Here is a 14,590-nt window from a genome sequence, read left to right on the forward strand (position 1 = left end):
GGTTTTAATTTTCTAGATAGACCTTTTTATTTATATTTATGATAGTCACAAGATGATGTTAGTTAGAAGGATAGAAAAGTAGAAACACAATACAAATCGTCTTAAGTCTAAGCTTAGTCTATATTCATTATAAAAACTCACCAATCCGAAAAAGACCACCTTTGGAGAGAGAGTCTGTGCCGCGCCGTCAGGAGTCCCGCCAAGCAGGAAAAAAGAAAGCTACTCCTACTCCCCCAAGCTGTTTTTGGAAGCTTATTTATAGATCTGGAACAGAGGCGGTCCTTATACACTGCTTCAAGGTTATTGGTTGGCATCATCCAAATCCATTGTCTTTGAAGGTGTTCTCAAGTTGAGTTCACAGTCTAGTTTCTGAGAATTACACCTTCTTAAGGGATAACCAGGTATGATCACAATCCAATTAACTTGATATAATCCAATTAACTTGAAGTAGGCTTAATCAGCAGTCAATCACTCTCACTTGATTTAATCAGTCTTGATTAATCTCCAGGTGGGTCTTTGAGTATCTGCTAAATCCCATTATTTTATCACATTCCCCCCTTTGTTTCTTCTAGGAACAGGTGTTCCTTGATGAAACAGTAAAAAATAATTAAGTCTTTGGAAGTCTTTTCTCAGTTCTCTTGTCTTCTTGGATTGGTAAGATGTCATCAGGAGGAAGCTGGATTCTGGTCTGGAAAGCTGGATTCTTCTTCTTTAACTGAATTGCTGGATTTTTTACTAAACCTTAGCATAGCGTTGTCAATGATCAAATTTAGTACATTCCATTACATTCCCTCCTTTATATAATAGAGAGTTGAGGTAGTTATGCAATCTATAACACTTCTTACCACCATGTGTCTGGATCAAAGCCAAATTTAGTAACATGTTTATGTCATCTGAAAATGTTATGGAAAGGTTATCATACCACATCTCATGGTTTCGAGACATCCAGTAGGCCATAGGTGGATGGATTCTGACTATGCCATCAGACTTAGTGAAAGAAAAAGAAAAATTTTAGAAGGGAGAGAGGAAGAAACTGGACTGTGTCCAGCAATTGTGGTCTATATAGTTGCCATCATAAGCAAACCATAGACTTACATGTACCTGTCTCTCCTCCTGTTGTACATATATTCTCTACAGGGCCTATATCAAACTCATTGTAAGAGCAGTTAGTCTCTGAGATGATAAGTTTCCATAATTCATAAATCTCATATTAATTTCACCAAAGACAGTATGATGGTAAAAATGCATGTTATGCTGCATAACTGATGATGTACTTGTTATATATACAATAATTCCAAACCATACCCACAATGTACATAGTCACAATGACATGTAAATGATATATGAATGTAAATGACTGATAATATTAGACATTATTACATAATCTTTTAGCAAGTAAACACATTATCTTATACATGAATTCTCTATCTAGTATGACAGTAACAGATACTTAAAGTGATAAACAATTTCATCAAAAAGAAATGAGTCAATATTCAATATGTCCATTGATAAATCAAGCAATAGGTTTTAAACATAATACCATAAACAGACTCATTAAACTCATGGTTCAAAAAACAAACAAACAAAAAAGCAGTTTACCTGCAGAAGGAAAAGCTTGTTAAGGTTAAAGTATTTAAGCAGTCAGAATTTGGGGTATGCCACATTATTTCAACTGGTTCTCCAATTCTGTGCATGTCAAAGTGGCAGGGGTTTCTGAATTGTCATTAATTTTTCTAATGCTATCATAATGTTCTTTATGGTAGAAAATGTGGACTGGCTTGCTTACTAATACTGATTTAGAGGCTCCTGTGTCTAGCAGACAATCATAATAAGTCTCCCCCACTTTTAGGGTGACATGTGGTTCTTTACTCTGGGGAGGTGAATGGACTGGTACAAGGGCATTCAAAAAATCTGGATCTGGGAATATATGGCTTTCATTATCTATGTTCCATTCCTCCCCAAGACACCGTCATTCCTGTGTCCTCTTCTGAGGGGGACCTTGGTTACCATTATTCTGGTACTGCCTTTCTGTATTCCTCCGAAAAGATCTATTTCTATTTTGATTTCGCCTGTAATTAGAATTAGAATTTCTTCTCCAAGTCCTACATTCTCTCAATTCATGCCCCTCCTTATGACAGTAACAACACACCTTAATGTCCTTGTTCCGGTGTTCACATGGCTGACAGGAACAACACACCTTAGTGTCCTTGTTCCGGTGTTCACATGGCTGACAGGAACAACACACCTTAGTGCCCTTGTTCTGGTGTTCACATGGCTGACTAGGAATCACCGGTGCCAGAATGCTCTGTTTGGGGTGATATGGACTTGTCTCACGTGAGTCAAAGACATAATTTGCAAGTTCCTTAAGTCTATCAGCTGTTAAGCTCCTCCAATCTGGACATTGGGTCAGAAAATATTTGCGTACTTCTGGCAGTGAATTACAAATAAACATGTTGAGAATAATATAAGAATCTTTTGAATCAATTGGATCTAATCTGGTGTATTGCCTAGCGGTCTCACAAAGCCTATCGTAAAATCTGCTTGGTCTTTCATTAGCCTCCTGAAATGTGCTCATAAATTTCGTCCAGTTTTCGGGTTTTCTAGAGCATAATTCCATTCCCTTCAGAAGTGTTTCCCTAGCATCCTTTAATCTTTGGAAATCCCTGTCATTATTATAATTCCACTCTGGATCCTTTAGAGGCCATTCCACATCGGCCTTACCTTTCGCAACAAGGGCATTTCCTGCCGAGATAATATCTATCATCTCAGTTGGGGACAGTAAAGTTTCCATAAGGCAAGTAACATCAGCCCAAGTGGGTTGATATATATTAAATATAGTCCTTAACTGTGAAACTACACCATTTGGATGTTTCTCAAAACTAGGGAAGATTGTTTTCCATGAGCTCAAGTCAGTTGCTGTAAAGGGGTGATATTTTCTAACCTGAACTGATACTCCCTTTTTATTAAATTCTATATCTTCCTGCAAGGGAAGTAGTTTCAGCTGATTTGATTCTAAAGACTGGCCAATATCCGTTTCTGTAACTGGGTTACCTCCAGTATGGGGAGCTATCTTAGCGTCTCCCTCGCCACGTGGTGAGGCTGGGTTACCTTCAGCAGAGGGAGCCATCTTAGTGTCTCCCTCGCCACGTGGTTTACCTTTAATCTCCTTCCATATTACAACTATGATAATACCCATAATGAGAGTTACAGTCATGTGAACTATCGTGAGTATGGTATTACAATTTATTTCAACTGCAGGCAAAAAATTCCTACTAATATTAAACACATTTTCAGTGGAGACAGTTACACTCATACCATTATACCAAAAAGATTTTGCTGTGTGAGTGAGGAGGAGACCTATAACACAATGAAGGAATACCGAGTAAACTAGATGTCTAAATTTGGACAGTATGGTACCCCAACATGCTCCAATGCAAAAAAACGAAAAAACCAAAGGGAAAATGACATATTCGATCATATTTTAAACTGGGCTGGCTTTTTCCTTTAAAACAAGGCTTTTAGAGGCTTAAAGTCTTTAAGGGAGATTAGACAAAGGGAAATTCCGTGGGGGGGGGGTATTTGGAAAATCCACCGAATTAGCTGGCTTGGCCAAACTAGGGAGGGTGGGAGGGTCCTTAAGGTCCCTTCGGGGTCGCCAAACTGTGAGATTTAAAATTGGATATTAGATCATAAATCTCCCCTACTTAACCTTTCCCTTAATTTATCTCCCAAACTAGTAAATGGAAGCAGGTTTTAATTTTCTAGATAGACCTTTTTATTTATATTTATGATAGTCACAAGATGATGTTAGTTAGAAGGATAGAAAAGTAGAAACACAATACAAATCGTCTTAAGTCTAAGCTTAGTCTATATTCATTATAAAAACTCACCAATCCGAAAAAGACCACCTTTGGAGAGAGAGTCTGTGCCGCGCCGTCAGGAGTCCCGCCAAGCAGGAAAAAAGAAAGCTACTCCTACTCCCCCAAGCTGTTTTTGGAAGCTTATTTATAGATCTGGAACAGAGGCGGTCCTTATACACTGCTTCAAGGTTATTGGTTGGCATCATCCAAATCCATTGTCTTTGAAGGTGTTCTCAAGTTGAGTTCACAGTCTAGTTTCTGAGAATTACACCTTCTTAAGGGATAACCAGGTATGATCACAATCCAATTAACTTGATATAATCCAATTAACTTGAAGTAGGCTTAATCAGCAGTCAATCACTCTCACTTGATTTAATCAGTCTTGATTAATCTCCAGGTGGGTCTTTGAGTATCTGCTAAATCCCATTATTTTATCACACTCCCCACCTTGAGAAGGTAAGCAGTTTTATATAGATTATAAATGTGCAGTCATGCAAAACATTTCCTTAGTAGCCATAATGCAAAAGAAAACATAGACCAAAAAAATCCCTAAGAAAAAAAAAGTAAAAAAAAGTATGCTTCAATCTGTATTCAGACTCTCTCAGTTCTTTCACTGGATTGCATTTTTTATCCTAAGCCCTTCAGAGTTGTCCCAGATCATTGTATTGCTAAGAATAGCTGTCATTCACAGTTGCTCATTATATGATATTGCTGTTACTGTGTACAAAGTTCTCCTGGTTCTGTTCACTTCATTTTGCATCAGTCTATGTAAGTCTCCCCATGTTTTTCTAAAACCATCCTGCTCATCATTTCATATAGCACAATAGTATTCCATCACAATCATATCCCTAATTGATGGGTATCCCCTCAATTTCCAATTCTTTGCCACCACAAAAATATAGATTTTTTTCCATAAAAGTATTTTACTATTTTCCAGTTACATGTAGAGATAGTTTTCAACTTTTTTTTTTAATTTTTAATTTTTTTTTTTTTTTTGCTGAGGCAATTGGGGTTAAGTGATTTGCCCAGGGTCACACAGCTAGTAAGTGTCAAGTGTCTGAGGCCTTGACACTTGAACTCAGGTCCTCCTGACTTCAGGGCTGGTGCTCTATCCACTGTGCCACCTAGCTGCCCCACCTTTTTTTTAAAAATAAAAACATTTATTAGGAGAGGAATACAGCCAGGAACCAGATCACCTTGGTGGTGAAATGTCCCACTGTAGTAAGAGAAGGCCTGGTCTTTTGTACCTTTACAAAACAAGGAAAGTGGAAGGAATTATAAAGCAACTGGGAGGGAAATGCAAACAAGGAGAGGATTTTGGAATAAAGGAACATCAGTAAGATAAACAGCACCCATCCATATCTTGCATATCATCTTTCAGACTTTGTTATTGCTTATCAGTGTACTGAGGTCATACTCTGCCATACCTCATAGGAGGTTGGAATCTTTTGGATTACTTGGAGTTCCAATGCATTCCCACAACATTCCTCCCTGCCCTTATTTTCTTTTCTTTCTTTCTTTCTTTCTTTCTTTCTTTCTTTCTTTCTTTCTTTCTTTCTTTCTTTCTTTCTTTCTTTCTTTCTTTCTTTCTTTCTTTCTTTTTTTTTGCAGGGCAATGAGCCCCCTGCCCTTCTTTTCTTTTTTTTTTTTTTTAAGGCAATTGGGGTTAAGTGACTTGCCCAGAGTAAGTGTTAAGTGTCTGAGACCAGATTTGAACTCAGGTCCTCCTGAATCCAGGGCCCGTGCTCTACCCACTGCGCCACCTAGCTGCCCCCCTGCCCTTATTTTCAACATTTGTTTTTATAAGATCTCTAGTTTCAAATTTTTCTCCCTCCCTCTCTTCCCTTCCTCCTCTCCAAGACAACAAGCAATCTGATATAGGTTATATATGTATAATCACATTAAACATATTTCTGCATTAGTCATGCTGTGAAAGAAGAATCAGAGAAAAAGGAGAAAATCTCATAAAAGGAAAACAAAAAAAAATAGAAATAGTATGGTTCAATCTGCATCTAGATTCCATAGTTCTTTTTTTCTGGATTTGGAGAGCATTTTCCATCATGAGTCCTTTGGAACTATCTTGGACCATTGTATTGCTAAGAAGGGACAAGTCTATCAGAATTGATCAACACACAATGTTGTTGATACTGTGTACAATGTTCTCCTGATTCTGCTCATCTCACTCTGCATCAGTTCATGTAAGTCCTTCCGGGTTTCTCTAAAATCTGCCTGCTCATTGTTTCTTACAGCACAATAGTATTCCATTACATTCATATACCACAGCTTGTTCAGCCGTTCCCCAATTGATGGGCATCCTCTCAATTTCCAATTCCTTGCCACAACAAAAAGAGCAACTGTAAATATTTTTGTACATGTGGGTCCTTTTCCCTTTTTTATGATCTCTTTGGGAAAAAGACCTAATAGTGGTATTCCTGGGTCAAAGGGTATGCACAGCTTTATAGCCCTTTGGGCATAGTTCCAAACTACTCTCCAGAATGGTTGGCTTAGTTCACAGCTCCACCAATAATGTTTTAGTGTTCTAATTTTTCCACAGCTTCTCCAACATTTATTATTTTCCTTTTTTGTCATATTAGCCAATCTGATAGGTGTGAGGTGGTACCTCAGAGTTAATTTGCATTTCTCTAATCAATAGTGATTTAGAGCATTTTTTTCATATGGCAATAGATAACTCTGATTTCTTCATTAGAAAACTTCCTGTTCATATTCTTTGACCATTTCTCAATTGGGGACTTGGATTCTTACAAATCTGATTTAGTTCCCTATATATTTTAGAAATGAGGCCTTTATCAGAAATATGGGCTACAAAAATTATTTCCCAGCTTTCTGCCTCCCTACTAATTTTAAATGCATTGCTTCTGTTTGTACACCCCCCCCCTTTTTTTTGCAGGGCAATGAGGGTTAAGTGACTTGCCCAGGGTCATACAGCTAGTGTCAAGTGTCTGAGGCCGGATTTGAACTCAGGTCCTCCTGAATCCAGGGCCAGTGCTTTATCCACTGCGCCATCTAGCTGCCCCCTGTACAAACCCTTTTCAATTTAATGTAATCAAAATCATCCATTTTGCATTTCATAATATTCTCTATCTCTTGTTTGGTCATAAACTGTTCTCCTTTCCATAAATCTGAGAGGTAAACTATTCCTTCCTCTCCTAATTTACCTATGGTATCACCTTTTATGTCTAAATCATGTACCCATTTTGACCTTATTTTAGTATAAGGTGTAAGATGTTGGTCTGTGCCTAGTTTCTGCCATACTATCTTCCAGTTTTCCCAGCAGTTTTTGTCAAATACTGAGTTCCTATCCCAGAAGCTGGAGCCTTTGTGTTTATCAAACAGTACATTACTAAAGTAATTTACTATTGTCTCCTGTGCCTAACCTATTCCATTGATCTACCACTCTATTTCTTAGCCAGTACCAAATGGTTTTGATGACTACCACTTTATAGTAGAGCTTCAGATTTGATACAGCTATCCCACCTTCCTGTGCATTTTTTTCATTAGTTGCCTTGATATTCTTGACCTTTTGTTTTTCTAGATAAATTTTGTTATTATTTTGTCTAGCTCTATGAAATAATTTTTAGGTAGTGTGATTGGTATGGCACTGAATAAGTGAATTAATTTAGGTAGAATTGTCAAAAAATATAGATATTTTGTACATATAAGTCCTTTTCCTTTTTCTTTGATTTAGTAGTGGTATTGCTGGGTCAAAGGATATGCACAGTTTGCCCCAAAGGATATGCCCCTTAGGCATAGTTCGAAATTGCTCTCCAGAATTGTTGGATCAGTTTATAACTCTACCAAACTGTGCATTAGTGTCCCACTTTTCCCATATCCTCTAGAACATGTCATTTTCCTTTTCTATCATATTAGCCAATCTGATAGGTGTGAGGTGGTACCTCAGGGTTGTTTTAGTTTGCATTTCTCTATTTAATAGTGATTTAGAACATTTTTTCATCTTACTATAAGATAGCTTTAATTTCTTCATCTGAAAACTGCCTTTTCATATCCTTTGGCCATTTCTCAATTCAAAGACTTGTATTCTTATAAATATGATTCAGGGGGCAGCTAGGTGGCGCAGTGGATGAAGCACCGGCCCTGGATTCAGGAGGACCTGAGTTCAAATTTGACCTCAGACACTTGACACTCACTAGCTGTGTGACACTGAGTAAGTCACTTAACCCTCATTGCCCTGCCAAAAAAAAAAATGTGGGGGGCAGCTAGGTGGCACAGTGGATTCAGGAGGACCAGAGTTCAAATCCAGCCTCAGACACTTGACACTAGCTGTGTGACCCTGGGCAAGTCACTTAACCCTCATTGCCCCACAAAAACAAAATGTGATTCAGTTCTCTATATATTTTAGAAACACTAACTCTATTGTTATTTTAAGTGGAATTTCTCTATCTTTTGCTGCTGGATTTTGTTGGTAACATATAGAAATGTTGATGATTTATGAGGGTTTATTTTATGTCCTCCAACTTTGCTGAAATAATTATTTCCACTAGTTTTTTAGTTGATTCTTTGGGATTCTCTAAGTATATCATTATATCATTTGAAGAGGGTGATAGCTTTGTTTCTTCCTTGCCCACTTTAATTTTTTCAGTTTCTTTTTTTTCTCATTGCTATAGTTAACATTTGCACCATATTAAATAATAGTGGTTTCATAATGGGCATCCTGGCATAACCCCTGACCTTATTGAAAAGCCTTCTAGCTTATCCCTATTACATGGAATTAATATTTTTTATCAATATTCATATTATTAAATTAAATTCCAAACTTGTGTAATTTTGGGTTTAAACTATTCAGTGTCGCCCTGTGAAGCTACATTCAGGCTGAGGGGGAAGTCTGTGATGATGTAGTGTAAGTACCCTCTGGTGGCCAGAGGGAATAATACAACTACATGGGAGTTTATTCTTTTTTGGTCTTTTTTGGATACTATATATCTCCCACTCGGGTATCTTTGCCAAGAATATCCCAAGTAGGGTCTAGATGAGTCTGACACAACTGAAAATGACTCAACAACAACAACAACATTACAGTATATCCCTTTGTACAAGATAATTGATATAAACTAGTTAATCAGTGTTGGAAGCAATCAGTATTACACATTGAATGGTAGGGGACTCATAATTTATAATACTAGAATCCCCAACCCCTCTGGGTTGTCAGTTACTATCTGGAGAACCAGACTTCCTGAGGGAGTGGGATTTGGGAGAGTGAGCCCAAATGGGTGGGGGTTTGAATCTATGATATTTCTTAAATTCTACTCTTACTTTATATTTATTAAGTTCTATTCTAGTGTAGATCAGAAGTATACAACACCTGGGTAGCCCACAACACTCCTGAGTTTACCTGAACCAGAGTAATATGTAATTGGGAAATATTTAGCAAAATAAATATACTGTAAAACATAGATAATGTTAAGATGTAGTTTTCTAAGTCAATATGATGTGGCAGGGATCCTTCTGTACGGTGTAGTGGCCCTGTTTCTATTTAAGTTTTATACAACTGGTGTAGATCAAGACATCTGAAGACAAAAACTTTGCTTATTAATCCAAATAATCTTTTTAGGTGAGTGCTTTTCTCCCACTGGCACCATAGAATAGCATTAACTCAGGCCACTGGGGTACCACTTAATAAATATAGTAGAGTTCTATTTACAATAATAAATGGACTGAAAGTCAAACTTTCTTGTGGCTAACATGCCCCAAGAGTCAGGTTGTTTGGGTTGAAGTCTTGACTGTCACTATCTTATGGGAAATACAATCTTTTTCTGCCTCAGTTTCCTCAAATATAAAATAAGCAGATTGGTCTAGATGATTTCTAAGGTCTCTTTTAGTTTGAAGATTTGACATTTCTATGCCTATTCAAGTAGTATACTGGATTAGCCACATGTTCTCCTTACACAGTGATAAAAGTTGCTCAGACTGCATTGTACTCTCATAAGAGAAAAGGATATAACTTCACAACAGTGAAAATAAGTGCCTAAATGCCACTGAATACATAGTAATCTCATAAGTTTTTTTAGTTAGAATATAGCAACTAGAAAAGTGTTTACTGAAATGCATCATATAGTCTAAGAGAAACTACAGAGAACAGTTCTTTCTAGACACCTTCTATATCATTGGAGTTTTAAACTCAAATAGAAGCAACTTCCTGAAAGCCACATATCGATTTAGAAAACCACACATTAACATTATCAATGTTGTATTTTATTTTATTTTAATTAAACATTTACAAATTACATTTTAAACTGGTTCTGAGGCCAGGGGTTTGACACCTCTTTCTTACATGAATTCCCCAACTGGTAGTACCTTGGCACAATTTCTGAATTACCTATTATCTATTTTACATATATCCTTATATGTATATGTATAGTGTCTCTCCCAATAGTATCTGAGGTCTTGGAGGAAAGGGACTCTTCCATTTTTCTTTATGTCCCCAGCACCTAGCATAGTGTCTGGCAATATAATAGTCGATCGACTGACTAAACAAACTTTATATTGGGTCTTTCAGGGACAGTTAAAACTTCAAATAATAGTCTTTTTGACAGTGCTCATGTAGCTTCTTCCAGAGAAAGGCTGACTACATCTCCCCAAGTGTTTTAGCATAAGCTAGAGTGCTGAAGTATATCCATTCTTGAATGTTTTTAGTTCAAGCCCCCATTTTAGAATGTTTCTTCCCCACTGTTAACAGCCTCAGTTTCATTTAACCAATTCTTTCACAAAGGGATATTTATTTTATTTTTAAATTTTTTAAAAATTTATTTTTGCGGGGCAATGAGGGTTAAATGACTTGCCCAGGATCACATAGCTAGTAAGTGTCAAGTGTCAGAGGGTAGATTTGAACTCAGGTCCTCCTGAATGCAGGGCCAGTGCTTTATCCACTGCACCAGCTAGCTGCCCCAGGGATATTTATTTTAAAGATGGAGTAAAAACAGAAGTTCCAAACATACCTCTGTCCCCCACCCCCATGCCTGGGTGTACAAGTTCCTCTATATCATTTAAGTCCTTCACTCCTTGCAAAGACTGGGCTCAGACTTAAACCAGCTGTAATATAGCATTTGCCTCAAATTCATTTCCAAATACAGCATGACCAATGGGTAAATGAGTCTGCATTTCTGTTACTGTAAGCAAGTTGCTCTGAGACTTTGCTCCTCAGTGTTTATTTTCCCCAAAATTCTGGCATGGACATTCTCTGGAATTGTTTTGAAGCTCACCATGTCATAGCTATCTCTAACATTTTTCAGGAAGGATTACATTAACAGAGACAGAAGAAAGGCAGACCCATATGTTCTCTGCTTCAGGCCAACTTTAGGGGAGTTGGTGAATTGGACCGGAGGTCTTTCTCCAACCTTGAAGGATATAGCAGCTCTCCTTCTTTCTCCAGAGACAGCCAAGCAGTGAAGGGCCAGCTCCAAGACTTGCCCTGGTTTACTAATGTCTTTGAATGCACACCAGTTCTGACATTTTAGATAGTTGATGATCCAACTCTTCATCTTGTGGTGAACAGACAGGAACCAGCTCCTCAAGTCTGTGCATGCTCCAAATCGGGGAGCAGGGCACTTCCATCACATTTCAACATGCTTTTCTGGAAGCAGGCTCCCTAGCCTCTTCCATGTGAAATGTTGCATTAACCCCTTCTCCCTTAACACTAACAAAGATGGGCAGGCTGGCATTTTTTCTTAAGAGAAATTGACAGCTCTGGATGTAGAACAGAGAGTTCTTAACCTTTTTTATGGACCCCTTGTCAGAATAATGTTTTTAAATGCATAAAAATATAGGATTACAAAGGAAACTGAAATACATACCTTTTTCCATCCAAGTTCAGAGAGTTCAGACTCCCCCAAATGGGATCCCTAGGTTAAGAATGCCTGATCTAGGGGCAGCTAGGTGGTGCAGTGGATAGAGCACCGGCCCTGGAGTCAGGAGTACCTGAGTTCAAATCCGGCTTCAGACACTTGACACTTACTAGCTGTGTGACCCTGGGCAAGTCACTTAAAGCCAATTGCCTCACTAAAAAAAAAAAAAAAAAAAAGAATACCTGATCTAGTGAGTATTCAATTGTGAAAAACTTTAAGATTGTGCTCAATTAAATTTTTTTCAAAGGTGTTCCTTTTATTTTCTAAAGATTCCTTTAGTTTAGATTTTAAATTCCTGGAGGCCAGGAAATGTCTAATGTCTTTTTTTGTATCCCCAGCAGCATTTAACCAAACTGTGGCCTGGCAATCAATAAATATTTGTAGAATTGATTTAAACCTGCTTTGATATGTCTTTTATTTGAGACTATTAAAAGCTAAGAATTTGCCTTGAATTTGAACTTACTGAGTAGAGCCCACAGTGATAGGTTTAGTTTGATATACGAATTTTAAAAAGACAAACTACTTTGTACCCTTTCCCCCTCTAACTTATAGTTTCTGTGAAAAAAACATTGAACTCGTAGGTCACAAACTCAACATGTTTGGTTTTTTTGAGGGGCAATGAGGGTTAAGTGACTTGCCCAGAGTCACACAGCTAGTGTCAAGTGTCTAAATCTGGATTTGAACTCAGGTCCTTCTGAATCCAGGGCTGATGCTTTACCCACTGAGCCACCTAGCTGCCCCCTCAACATGTTTTTGAATTGAAAATGTTAGCTGAGTGGAATGCTTGTTAAATGTTCCTTTTATTAATTTGTCTTTAAAATTATTTTAATTAAGGTCTTAGGGGATTCTTATCTTGAAATTTACTAATCTTTGGCTTATTTATTACTAGATAAGTGGCTATTTTCCTTTATTCATTATTTGTCCCTGTTTAATCATTGTGTCATCTCTAACAAAATCAACTCAGAGACTAGAAAAATACATGAAAACCTGGATATAGTATTGTTTGTTTCATTACAGAGCAAGGCTCAATATAATGTTTTTGTTGTTGTTGTTGTTGTTGTTTTTTGGTGGGGTAATTGGAGTTAAGTGACTTTCCCAGGGTCACACGGTTAGTAAGTGTCAAGTGTTTGAGGTCACATTTGAACTCAGGTCCTCCTGACTCCAGGGCCGGTGCTCTATCCACTGTGCCACCTAGCTGCCTCTCAATATAATGTTTTAATCTGCCAACATTTTGTCTTTTTCTCCTCTTTTCTATTATCTTAGCCTATCCCTTTCATTCATAGATATTGCTTACTTTCATTGGGGAACATAAAAGCTGCTCTAGACTTGAAAATATGATTTTGATTACTTAATCATTTATTGATCTGTGCATAGGATGCTAAACCTAGAATTAGTCTGGGAAAAATCTGTTGCCCTATTTCTTTAAAAAAAATAAATTAAAAATTTTAATTTTTATTTCCAAATTCTCTCCTTCCTTCCACCTCTCTCCCACCCATTGAGAAGCCAAGAAATATGATACTATGAAGTCATGCAAAACATTTTCACATTAGCCATGTTGTGGGGGGGAAGCAAGAAAAATTAAGAAAAAGGAAAAAAATATGCTTCCATCTGTACTCAGTCCATTAATTCTCTCTCTGGAGGTAAATAGCAATTTTCACCATGAGTCCTTTGGAATTATCATAGATACTGATCAGAGTAGCTAAGTTTTTCCACAGTTCATTATCACTATAATATTGCTGTTACTGTGTACAAGGATCTCTTGGTTCTGCTTATTTTATATATATACATATATATATATATATATATTTATTTATTATTAAATTTTTTTTTTGGTGAGGCAAGTGGAGTTAAGTGACTTGCCCAGGGTCACACAGCCAGTAAGTGTTAAGTGTCTGAGGCTGGGTTTGAACTCAGGTCCTCCTGACTCCACTGCACCACCTAGCTGCCCCTACTTATTTAATTTTACATCAGTTCATATAAGTCTTTCCAGGTTTTTCTGAATGCATCCCCATCATCATTTTTTAGAGCACAATAGTATTCTATCATAATCATATACTACAACTTGTTTAGCCATTGCCCAATTGGTGGACATTAATCCCATAAATTTCTAATTCTTTGCCATTACAAAAAGAGTTCCTATAAATATTTGTGTACATATAGATCCTTTTTCTTCAATCTTTTTGGGGTACAGACCTAGTTGTGGTATTTCTGGGTTAAGGGTGTGGACAATTTTATAGCCCTTTGGGTATAGTTCCTCATTGTTCTCCAGAATGGTTGAACAAGTTAATAGCACCACCATGCCCTGTTCTTTTTGAAAAAAAAACATTTGCCAACAAAACCTTGGGCTGGTGTGAATGGAAATTAAAATTTCTAGGAACCCTCAGCACTGCTCACTGCAACTGTCCATCTTGAGTCAGGGCATCATGATCTTTTTTTTTCTCCAGGGCAATGAGGGTTAAGTGACTTGCCTAGGATCATACAGCTAATAAGTGTCAAGTGTCTGAGGCTGGATTTGAACTCAGGTCCTCCTGAATCGAGGGCCAGTGCTTTATCCATGCCACCTAGCTGCCCCATATCATGATCTATATCTTTCTGTCCATCTCTGGTCTCATGCCCCCCCTGCAAATTTTAATTGCCTTGTTTTCCATCCCCATACTGAATCTGACTGCCTCACTAACCTTTTGTTGAATAATCCCAGTCCGTCTCCACTAAAGTCCTACTTCAATGCCTAATTCTGGAGGAGGTGACCTTGAATTCTCAATAACTATTCCAAAAGAGTGTCAGGTAGATTCTTTTGTTGTTGTTTAGTTATTTCAGTTGTGTCTGACTCTTTGTGACCCCATTTGCAATTTT

This window comes from Dromiciops gliroides, chromosome 3 (assembly GCF_019393635.1).
Source record: "Dromiciops gliroides isolate mDroGli1 chromosome 3, mDroGli1.pri, whole genome shotgun sequence".
NCBI lineage: Eukaryota > Metazoa > Chordata > Mammalia > Microbiotheria > Microbiotheriidae > Dromiciops > Dromiciops gliroides.